The sequence below is a fragment of the Erinaceus europaeus genome, chromosome 3 (genome assembly GCF_950295315.1).
Source record: "Erinaceus europaeus chromosome 3, mEriEur2.1, whole genome shotgun sequence".
NCBI lineage: Eukaryota > Metazoa > Chordata > Mammalia > Eulipotyphla > Erinaceidae > Erinaceus > Erinaceus europaeus.
This window is the reverse complement of record NC_080164.1, coordinates 36,818,824-36,829,951: the sequence shown is the minus strand read 5'-3', so window position 1 is coordinate 36,829,951 and position 11,128 is coordinate 36,818,824. Positions and strand designations below refer to the sequence as shown.

General features: G+C 37.3%; 1 long non-coding RNA gene across 2 annotated transcripts in view; it reads right to left on the bottom strand.

Annotated features, from left to right (window-relative positions):
• Positions 1–5,894: 5,894 nt before the first annotated feature.
• Positions 5,895–11,128, bottom strand: part of LOC132537654 (uncharacterized) — a 98,335-nt gene continuing 93,101 nt past the window's right edge. The window contains exons 2-3 of one of the 2 annotated variants that reach the window (XR_009549115.1): positions 7,649–7,733; positions 5,895–6,439 (exon numbers count right to left, since the gene is read on the bottom strand). This is a non-coding gene — a long non-coding RNA (uncharacterized LOC132537654). Of the gene's footprint in view, positions 6,440–6,927; positions 7,075–7,648; positions 7,734–11,128 lie in introns of those variants that run through there. The other variant, XR_009549114.1, reaches the window with a different exon arrangement.

The following is an 11,128-nucleotide window of genomic DNA, read 5'->3' as shown; positions in this document are numbered from 1 at the left end:
AGAAAGATTTTCTGTCTTTAAAGAATGATTTTTTTTTCTAATGTTACCAAAGCTGCCCCAGATTGGTTACTTTTTTCAGAGAGAGAGAGAAAAAGAGAGAGAGAGAGAGAAGGAAATAGGGAAATACCGAAACTTCCCCAATGTGGTGGAGACCAAGCTGGAACCTGGATCACTGGAATGGCAAAGCAGGCACCATCACAGGTGAGCAAACCACGTTTTGCCTCTTAAACTAACAAGGACTTTCCCGTTTGTTTGAATCTTCAGGGATTCCAATTCTGAAAGATGAGTAAGTGGTCTGGAAGGTGGACTCCCTAGCATGAGGTCCTGAGTTCAATTCCCGGCAGCACATGTACCAGAGTAATGTCTGGTTCTTTCTCTCTCCTATCATTTCTCATGAATAAATAAATAAAATCTAAAAAAAGAAAAAGAAAGATGAGTGAATTATTAAAGAGAAAGAGAGAGATTAAAATATTCCTAAAGAACACTGATAGACAGGTTTTTTTTTTTTTTCCCAAGACCTCTCTGCTTCTTTTTTTCTAGGATGTCCCATAATACTTTCTCTGCCACAGGGGCTCAGGGGATGGAATTCATTGACAGGATTGGTGAAAAGGAAGAGTACAAAACCAGAATCACTTGAATTTTTAACTAAAATTTTCAAAGCATGAAAATTTTTGCTTATTATACTGAAAGAAGAGATTTGGAGATAGTAGTATTTCTGAGTCTTTTCCAGTCCTGCAAATTTTGAGTTGTCTGGGAAGGACACAGTTGTAGATGATGAAGACATCATGTTGACTTAGATAAGTCAGAAAGAGAAAGACTGATATCACCTTTTCTCACTTATAGTTGGAACCTAAAAATAAAGGACAGACAATAAGGGAAAACAGACAATTATGTGGACTCGCTGGGTTACGTGCAATGAAGCATAGGACTTTGGCGATTAAGAGGAAGGGACAGGATGAAGGGACACTGGGGTCCTGGTATGTCTCCTAGACAACAATCAGGAAAGATAAACGACTGTGTTAAAGAATATACTGTAAGCCACTCAACCCCAACCACCCCTCCCCCCAAAAAAAAGATGGAGATGTTGACATGCTCCTGATATCAATGACTTTCAAGTCACTGACAATCCAGGGGAAAAAAAAGAAAATAACATTTATTTACATATTTATGTATTTATTATTTTTATCTTCTAATTGGAAGGTTAATGGTTTATAGTATAGTTATTGGCACGTGGGTACAATTTCTCATCTCCTCAAGATAAGTGTCTACAAAACACTCTCACCCCAGAATTAGGTTGATCATCTTATACCAGGACTTGAGAGCCTCCCCCCACCATCCCTGAACTCCTTTCTCAGAGATAGATGGAAGACAATAAGTCATGTGTGAAAATTGTAGGCATGGAGAATACAGAGGAATTTAATTTTTCTAGGTTGCTGAGTAGAGGGGCAGTGGAAACATCAGACAATAACAGAAAGAGAAAATTAAACTTGGAAGCATAACCTGGACTTTTAAATAAGCAAGAATTACTTATATTTAAAATCTCATCCTAAGGGGAAGGCAGGTACTCTCTAGGAAGAGAATAAAGACAATAGAAAAGAGAATAAGAATTCTGAGAAATGGGAAAAAAGAGAAGTTTACTTGGGTAGGAAACAGACTATGCACAGACAAAAGACTAAGGAAGAAGTGGGAGAGTATCGCACTGTTGTATGTGATTTTAAATTATGTTCTGGATTTACCACTTCTGAGTTTTGGGGGTGAATTACGTCACCCACAAAACATGTAGAAGTCCAACCCCTTGTACCTCAGAATGTGGAATTATATGGAAATAGTCTATTTGCAAATGACCTCATTCACATAGACTCTATTCCCAGTACGAGTGGCTTCCTAACATAAAGGGAAAATTGGGGCACAAACATAGACATGCACAGAGGAAAAGCAAAATGAAGACCCAGGAAGAAGCCATTTATACCCTAAACAATGCCCAAGGGTATTAGAAACTAGGGAGAAAGGCTTGGAAGAGAACAAAGGAGGAACCACCCTACCTAGATCATAATCTCAAAATTCTAATATTTCAAGACTTTACAGCTGTTAGATAGTAAATTTATGTTCTTTAAGGAATTTGGTATATGGTTCTTTGTTATAGAAGCCCTTGAAAATAAAACAACACTATCTTGGTTCCTAAATTTTAAATTAAATTCCTTTTAACTTGGTATCTACCTCTGATGGACCACTATGAGGGTTAATTAAGATACTATGTGTAAAGTAGTTAGTAGACACTCAATAAAAGTTTCCTAGATCAGGTTTGGGTAATAATTATAAATGCTTCTTGTTAAACATCTATAATTATAGCCTTTATTGTTAATTATATTAATTATCCTAATAGGAACAGCTGGAGAAACAATCACAACAGTCATCTAGAAAAAAACGGTTCTGGGTCACACTTCAATTGGCAAGCTCAGAGATGTTACAGCATAGCATGATTACTGTAATTCTTACTACCAAGAAGCATCTGAATCTTGGCCTGAATAAACACAAGGGGAATGGTGGTGGGACAAAGTCAAACTGTTGAGATGGCTTCCTGGGGAAAAGGGCATTAACAGCACTTCAAGGAATAATACTCATGAAATATGATGTACATTTTGTACAATATCTCCAGTAGGTATGTATATTTAAAAAGTGTATCCCAGTTATCAATATTATGTATGCATGTCTTTATCAGAAAGGAGAAGCAGTAGAAGACACTTATTAGAGGTGAACTTTGCAACTTAAAGATCATTTGATAGGGGAAGGGAGCTGTCAGAATACCAGTTTTCATGTTGGAGGTCACAGAGGCTACAAGTATAATCCTAGGCATGATTTTATGCTTGAGTTTATTTGTGATGTTATCTCCCTCCTCTTCTTATCCTAAATAAAAATTTTTAAAAGATCTGTTTATGTGTGTTTAACTATTAAAGTTCTCTTATCCTACTTACACAATGAAAAAAAGAAAATCAAAATTTATATACAGTAGGAATAGCAACTGTACTGTAGTAACAGTTGCATAGTACTGTACTAACAATATATTAGGTGTTAAAACACAAGCATATGTCCATACTGGTTAGTCCTCACAGGAATACTAGCATGAGAAAAAAAAAAATGATGCAGTTATTTAAGTGACAAACCTGTTTCACATTACAGCTCACAAGCACCATTGTTAGTCTCCGCCCTCTAGCTTTACAGATCTGGAAATAACACCCACCAAGAAAGGAAACACAGAGAGAAAGATTTGAACTTGGTATATTTGTGGTACCTGTGAAATCCAAATGAGAAACTCTAGTACAAGATAAGAGCAAGTCTTTAGTCTGTCTTTAAGAAGCAATACAGAGTCCCTTAGTTATTAGCTCAACTGAAAAGCAGTAAAAAGATGAAATGGATATAAATGAAAGCTAGCTTAACCTTTAAGGCGTGATTAAGTATTGTGAATGAAAAATGAACTAAAGTACACACACACAAATTGAGATGCCAGAGAAGTCATTTGCGCACATTAAAAAAAAAATCCATTTAATTTGATTTTAAATTTTGAAAGATATAGTATATACCTTTCAATCTCAAAGACATCTTTTTATGACTGTTGGAGTATAAAAGTCTTTGTTAAACAAGACTTTAAAATTGCCATCTAAAAGGCTGGAGAGATAGCATAATGGTTATGTAAAAAGACTCTCATGCCTGAGGCTCTGAGTTCCCTGGTACATTCCCCAGCTCCAGCAGTACTCTGATTGAAAACAAACAAACAAAAGCACAGCCTCTGGAGAAAACTAAATAAAATGGTAAGCTTAACTATGGTTTTTAAAGTTGAGGTAAACATACATACATTTCAAAGGCAAGTCATAGAAGAACACAAAAGAAGTTAATAACCAGAAACCTTGATGAAATACTACAAACCAGAAAGATAAACAAGCACACTAGCATATTAATAAATGCAGGGAAACTTAAATATCTAGAAGACATGGGCCAACTCTTCACCTTATAAAATATCAAAAAATGTAAAGTAAAACAATAAAATGCCATTTCAAAATTAATAAACTAATAAAACTTGTAATATTTAATAATATTAGTAATGAAAGAAAATGTGTTACAGTCAGAACTCTTTTATATTACTTTTATATTACTTGTAAGGTAAATTGATTAAAAAAAATTCCTTGAAGAAAAATTTCTAGGAAGATGAAAATATGTACAGCTACATAACATAAAATTGGCATCACAGCATTTATATAAGGCAGAAAAAAGTTGTTCCTTCTAGCATAAGAAGATAAATAGAGAGGGGGTCCAGCGGTAGCACAGCAGGTTAAGAGCATGTGGAGCCAAGTGCAAGGACTGGCATAAGGATCCCGGTTGGAGCCCCCGGCTCCCCACCTGCAGGAGAATCACTTCACAGGAGGTGAAGCAGGTCTTCAGGTGTCTATCTTTCTTTCCCCCTCTCTGTCTTCCCCTCCTCTCTCCATTTCTCTCTGTCCTATCCAACAATAAATGCATCATCAACAACAATAATAACCATAACAAGGGTACAACAACAAGAGCAACAAGACGGGGAAAAATGGCCTCCAGGAGCACTGGATTCATGGTGCAGGCATTGAGTCCCAGCAATAACCCTGGAGGACAAAAAAAAAAAAAAAAAAAAGAAGATAAATAGAGAATCTGCGATAACATTATATGAAATAATGGAAAAGATTCATTCCCCAAAGTCTAGTCATGCTCCCAAACCTATGCTAAGGCCAAAGTGTGGCCTTCCTTGTGAAATCTAGTTTTAGCAAGGATGCTCCAAATCAGTCTCACAAAAGCCTCTTTGCAATTGTATCACATCACCTTTAATATCTTTTTGGGTTCCTATACCTCACTACCCACCTGTGTGAAAATCACTATGGTCTGTCTTCTAAGAGAACTTTTTTCTTTCCTCCAGGGTTATTGCTGGGGCTCAGTGCCTATACTATGAATCCACTGCTCCTGGAGGCCATTTTTTCTCATTTTGTTGCCCTTGTTGTTATTGTTATTGTTGCCATTGATGTTGTTGGACAGGACAGAGAAATCAAGGGAAGAGGGGAAACAAAGGAGGAAAAGTGACCCCCCCCCACCCCCAGCCTGCAGGTAGGTAGCCAGGGTCTGGAACTGGGATCCTTAAGCCAGTCCTTGTGCTTCGCGCCATGTGCGCTTAACTCATTGCACTACCACTGCCCAACACCCCTAGGAGAATCTTATTAAATCAATGGTCAGATGCCATCACTGCCACCACCACCATCATCACCACCTCCAACACACACACATAATGTTTCCTCTTAGTAATATTCCATCTGTTTGATTATAAATCTTGTCCCTTGATTATAAATTCCCATTCACTTATGCTGTTTTTGGAGTTGAAGTCAATTTCTCTTTCTACTGTAAATTTCTACTGCATAGGTGTCAGTGCCTGTTGCAATAGCTTTAAATAATTTACCATCTTCAGCAAGTACCACAAATATTTTTCTTCAATAATAATGAGATATTAGAAACAACCTACATATCCATTAAAATGACAGTAGGTAAATAGAAATGATATATTTATGCAATAGTATGCAATGTAGCAGTAAAATAAATTTGATCAACATATATAGTTTGATATTAGATCTCAAAAATTCTCTACTCTAAGGTTAAGATACAATGCTTATGTGTGGTCCATAAAATATAAAGTTAAAGTATAGTTAAATAGCAATTGTTATATATAGAAATTCTTGCGTGAGTTTCAGTTTTCATGCCAAGTATAAGTGAGGGGAAAATTAGGATAATGGTTAATTTGGGGTGTGAAGTGGGGATGAGATTAGGAAGACGAAGACTCTAAGAACCTCAGAAATCTCTTTTATATAACAATTAAATAAGCCATCCAATATACTTTATTTCTATATTTATATGACGAAAATAGCTCATCTTTTTACAAAGCAGCTGACACAACATTTTCAGTTTTGGCATAGTGACATTTTGCTGGGATGTTGTCGATGTCCCAATCTTGCCTATATGAATTTTTGCCATGATTAAGTTATTGTCACCTGGAGTTCCTTTGGATAATTGACAAATTCACATCAATTCAGCTCTTTCCTATTGTTGTATCTTTATGGCTCACAGTTCCATCTCAACCAAACTCCAGTGCTGCCTTTCTACAGATGCTACAGTCACATAAGGAAGTTTTGACCAAGAGCATTCATATTTTAAAGAGAAGCTAACAGAAATGTGGCAGAATTTCGTTTTGGGTGGGGGGGGGGGAAAAAAGAAGGCTATTGTTATACATTGGCTGTAGGACAAAGGAAAATTAAAGAAATATATAGAAAGTATCACAGATCTATATGTAGAGGGAGGTTCAAAAATGTGGTCAAATCAAACCAGACAAAAATTAGGAAAAAGTTGTTCCTTTTAATAAATGGAATGGACTCATCACCTAAAGGAGAAAGGAAATGAATAAAATTAGATAGTGCAACTGCTTAAGTGCATATATTACACACATTATCATGCACAAGGGCCTGGGTTTGAGCCCCACCCCCACCCCTCTCCTCAGGTGTGGCATGAGTGGTGAAACAGTTCTGCAGGTGACTATTTTCTCCTCTCTATCCTTGCACCCTTCCTTCTCGATTTCTTTGTCCAGTTCAAGTAAAGAAAAATAAGGGGGAGGTGGCTGCTGGAGTGGTGGTTTCCTATTGCCAGCACTGATCCCCAGCAATAGCCCTGGTGGCAAGAGAAAGAAGGAATGAAAGAAAGATAGAGGAAGAAAGGAAGATAGAAAGAAAGAAAGAAAGAAAGAAAGAAAGAAAGAAAGAAAGAAAGAAAGAAAGAGAAAGAGAGAAAGAAGAAGGAAGGAAGAGACAAAAAGAAAGGAAGAGGGAAGGATGGAAAAAAGGAAAGGGCAGTGGAGGGAAGGGGAGAAAGGAAGAAACAGGAAGAGATGAGAAGCTAGCAAAATAAAATAAAGATTGATTACCTCTTATACCCAATATTGAGACTTGTGAGCATGTCTCAGATAGTAATTGTTACCTCAGAACTATCATTTTGCTATTGAGTTTTGCCAGAAAGCCGTTACTATAACAGAATAATATATAATGTATCCAAATTCATTATATACTGAGGAAAAACATGTTTATGTAATGACAAGGAAATAGTGAAGAAAAGGGCTCTAAATCTCCAACTTGTAAATACTCCAACAGGATATTTCATGGAAGAGAATCACAAAAGGGAAAGAAAAAATGTGTGGGTAAATCAACATATAAATATTGCAGTGATTTTTCACTAGAATTGGGCACTATCATCCATGCAGAAAGAGAAAGATGCATGTAGAGATACTCTGGAAGTAAACAGTTATTAATAAATACTGAAATGGAAGAACAATGTCAACATTTCATAATAAAGCATTTGTTTAAAAGAAAAAAATGTTGAAAGAGTAGCAGAAACATATTTTAAGTAATTTCTATCATTCAAAAAATAAGAGGAAGGTAATATTGAGGGTGTTGGGTTTAGGAACTTAATGACTGTCACAAAAGTCTTGAAAATTGGCATAGCCACTTCAGGGAATAGGAAAGTAATAAAATCAACTTAAGAATAGTTGGAAATGCTAAAGGACAGTTTAGAAGTTTAAAAAATCAGTAACAGAGCTCACCTGCTCATCTGTGGGGCTTCAGTGCTTAGAGTTCAGCAGTTAGAAGTCATGGCTGGTTTAACTGAAAATAGAGTTTCCCAACAATCTGTAAAGGGGTATGGAGAATAGTTAATCACAGGTAATACACTTTAAAATTGAGAGCCTTGCTTTGTTGAAAATGTCCAGATGTGTTTGGTGTACAGTGAAAATTTTTCAATTTTTTCTCTTCAGACTCCAGGTCCATGGTTAAGTTCAATGAGCTTGAATGATAGTGATGATTGGCTTGGTAGTCCTCTGTAAAGAACCTGATTATTTTCTGGAATGTTTATGCCTCCTTTCTCTTTCTAGTCTGCTGTCCATTTACCATTGTATGACTTTCTAAATTGTTGGATTGGGTCTGCTATGGGAACATTCTGTATAAGTTGGCTAATTCTGTTCTTTTACACTTGCCCATGAGTCACAGAAGATCATTCTTGTAGATTTAGAAATACAAATGGGGTGGGGGGGATAGCTGATTTTCACAGGCTTGGAACCCTGAATGGCAGCAGATTTCAATTTCTGAATAGCTACAGGCTATTTCTATGAAAAAATGTTCAAATCAAAATGAAATTGGATAGAGGGTCATTTAGACAAAAAAAGGGGGGCATAATAGGATAATCTTGCATATATTTGTAATGAAGAAGGCAACCATCAGAGTTTCTTAAAGGACACCACACCTCTTAAAGGACAGAGGTACATCTTCAACATTAAGTTCAAGTTCAAATCTCATCAATTTCGTCTTTTCTAAATGTCTTCTAGCGTTTGTTGAGCTTCTACTATGCAGGGGACATAGCCCTATTTGCATTATTCTGTCATACTACTTAATTGCCTCTAGTTTTTCTGGAATATTTTATTCTGGGAGAAAGTTCACCTTTTCAAAATGTTCCCAGACAATGAATTGTGTTTGGAAATAAGTCCTGCTGAAATAAAAATTTTTAATGTTATATAATATAACTACTGCACTTGTAAAAAGATAACTGATTATGCTAAATAAGTCACTTTACCTTTATGAGTGATGGATCTGTGATTCAATCATTTTGCTGGGAAATAACATAGCTCCCATTCCTGGACTATTTTCAAAAGCTCATAACATTAATAAACTCATTTGTTATTTTATCAAGACCCCCTATGGAGTCAATTTATACAAAGCACTTGAATAGTTTCACATTTCATGAGAAATGTTAGACTAAATTTTTAATAAATATCTTTTATTATCCTAGTAGATATGTATCCTGCATTTGTGTTGGTGTATTTATGCTTGTAAAATGTGAATCTTATTGGTGAGGCTGAAAGAAAACCATTATTCTCTCAAGATTATAATTATTTTCTCATAAGCCCAACTCCATGAAAACATGGATTTGAACATTACTTGACTGATTAATTGGCAGTTCTTTCAAATCTGTGCTGAATTTATTCTCACTTGTATGGGTCCCATTAATTTCGTATTTGCCTTTCTTAAAAAGAGTATTTTTTTTTGGTCTCTTTCTCTTTTGTCTGATTTTATGCCTTCTATATATTTTGTTATATTGATCTATCCACCAGACATTCGCCCAAGATTTGTGTCTAATTTCTCACTCAATAAAGGATAAGCACCATATTTTAAGATGAATATAATATGGTAGACATGGAAAAAAATCTCCATCACTAACCTTCATAGGAGAAACAGTCTTGGGTGTGATGAAAAGGTTCTCAAACCAGAAATACTAACTAGTAATAGTAAATACAGAATCCTAAAATGAATATGCTGGCCTAGTGGCCATTGTGCTGATAAAATCTAGATAAGTCTTGCAAAGCACAAGGAACGGAGTCAGGATCCTGGTTCGAAACCCTGGCTCCCCACTACAAGGGGGGTCACTTCACAAGCGGTGAAGCAGGTCTGCAGGTGTCTTTCTTTTTTTTTTTTTTAATTTTTTATTTAAGAAAGGATTAGTGAACAAAAGCATAAGGTAGGAGGGGTACAACTCCACACAATTCCCAACACCCAATCCCCATAACCCACCCCCTCCCATGGTAGCTTTCCCATTCTCTATCCCTCTGGGAGCATGGACCCAGGGTCGTTGAGGGTTGCAGAAGGTAGAAGGTCTGGCTTCTGTAATTGCTTCCCCGCTGAACAAGGGCGTTGACTGGTCGGTCCATACCCCCAGTCTGCCTCTCTCTTTCCCTAGTAGGGTGTGACTCTGGGGAAGCTGAGCTCCAGGACACATTGGTGGGGTCTTCAATTCAGGGAAGCCTAGCCAGCATCCTGGTGGCATCTGGAACCCGAGTAATGAAGCTGAAGGGTTGTCATTCCACACGTGAAGTCTCTGGATACATTCTGAGGTAAAGCATGTTGAGGTAGCAATCTTTGCTTTGGTTAGGTTGTAATCGGCAGATGCAATGTTATTTGGTTTGGATTGGGAGATGCATACGGGAAAGTGGGCCCTATCCAAGGGTTCCAGGACTGGGGGAAGTAGGGGCTCTATAGTGAAGATGTGAGGTTCCTGCTGTCTTAGGGTTCAAAAAGACAATCAATAGTTAATATTATCATCACATTATTTGTTAATTGGGTTAACTTTGAAAAGTCCCTTTGTTATGGTTTGCTGGACAGTACCCAGTATCTTGTATATAGCTGTGCTATTGGAAGCTTCTAATCTACTTGGTCTAGGCTTTTGAGAGAGTCCGCATATCAAATACATAGCCTATATATTAAAAAGATTCAGTTTGTCTTTTGAGAAACTTTGAGACATACAATTGATTTCCCCCTCTCATATTAATTAGCTACTGATTTATATGTCTACATTTTGCTAGGAGTGTACATAAACACCATTCCCACCACCAAAGGACTGTGACCCATCCCTCCCGCCCACTCCCACCCCCCACTGGCCCAGGAAGCTACATGCCTACCCCTCACCACTGGGTTTTTACTTTGGTGCCCTACTTACAATTTGATCAGGTCCTGCTTTTAGTTTCCCTTTCAGATCTTCTTAGTCAGCTTCTGTTGATGAGTGGGATCATCCCATACTCATCTTTATCTTTCTGACTTAGTTCACTTAACATAATTCCTTCTAGCTCTGTCCAAGATGGGTCAGAGAAGGTGGGTTCATTGTTCTTGATAGCTGCATAGTATTCCATTGTGTATATATACCACAGCTTTCTCAGCCACTCATCTGGTGTTGGGCACCTGGGTTGCTTCCAGGTTTTAGCTATTATGAATTGTGCTGCTATGAACATAGGAGTACACACCTCTTTTTGGTTGGGTGTTATGGAGTCCTTGGGGTATAACCCCAGGAGAGGAATTATTGGGTCATATGGAAGGTCCATGTCTAGCCTTCTGAGAGTTTTCCAGACTGCTCTCCACAGAGGCTGTACCAATTTACATTCCCACCAGCAATGTAAAAGGGTTCCTCTGTCCCCACATCCTCTCCAGCATTTGTTGCTGCTGTCCTTTTTGATGTATGCCATTCTTACAGGAGTGAGGTGGTA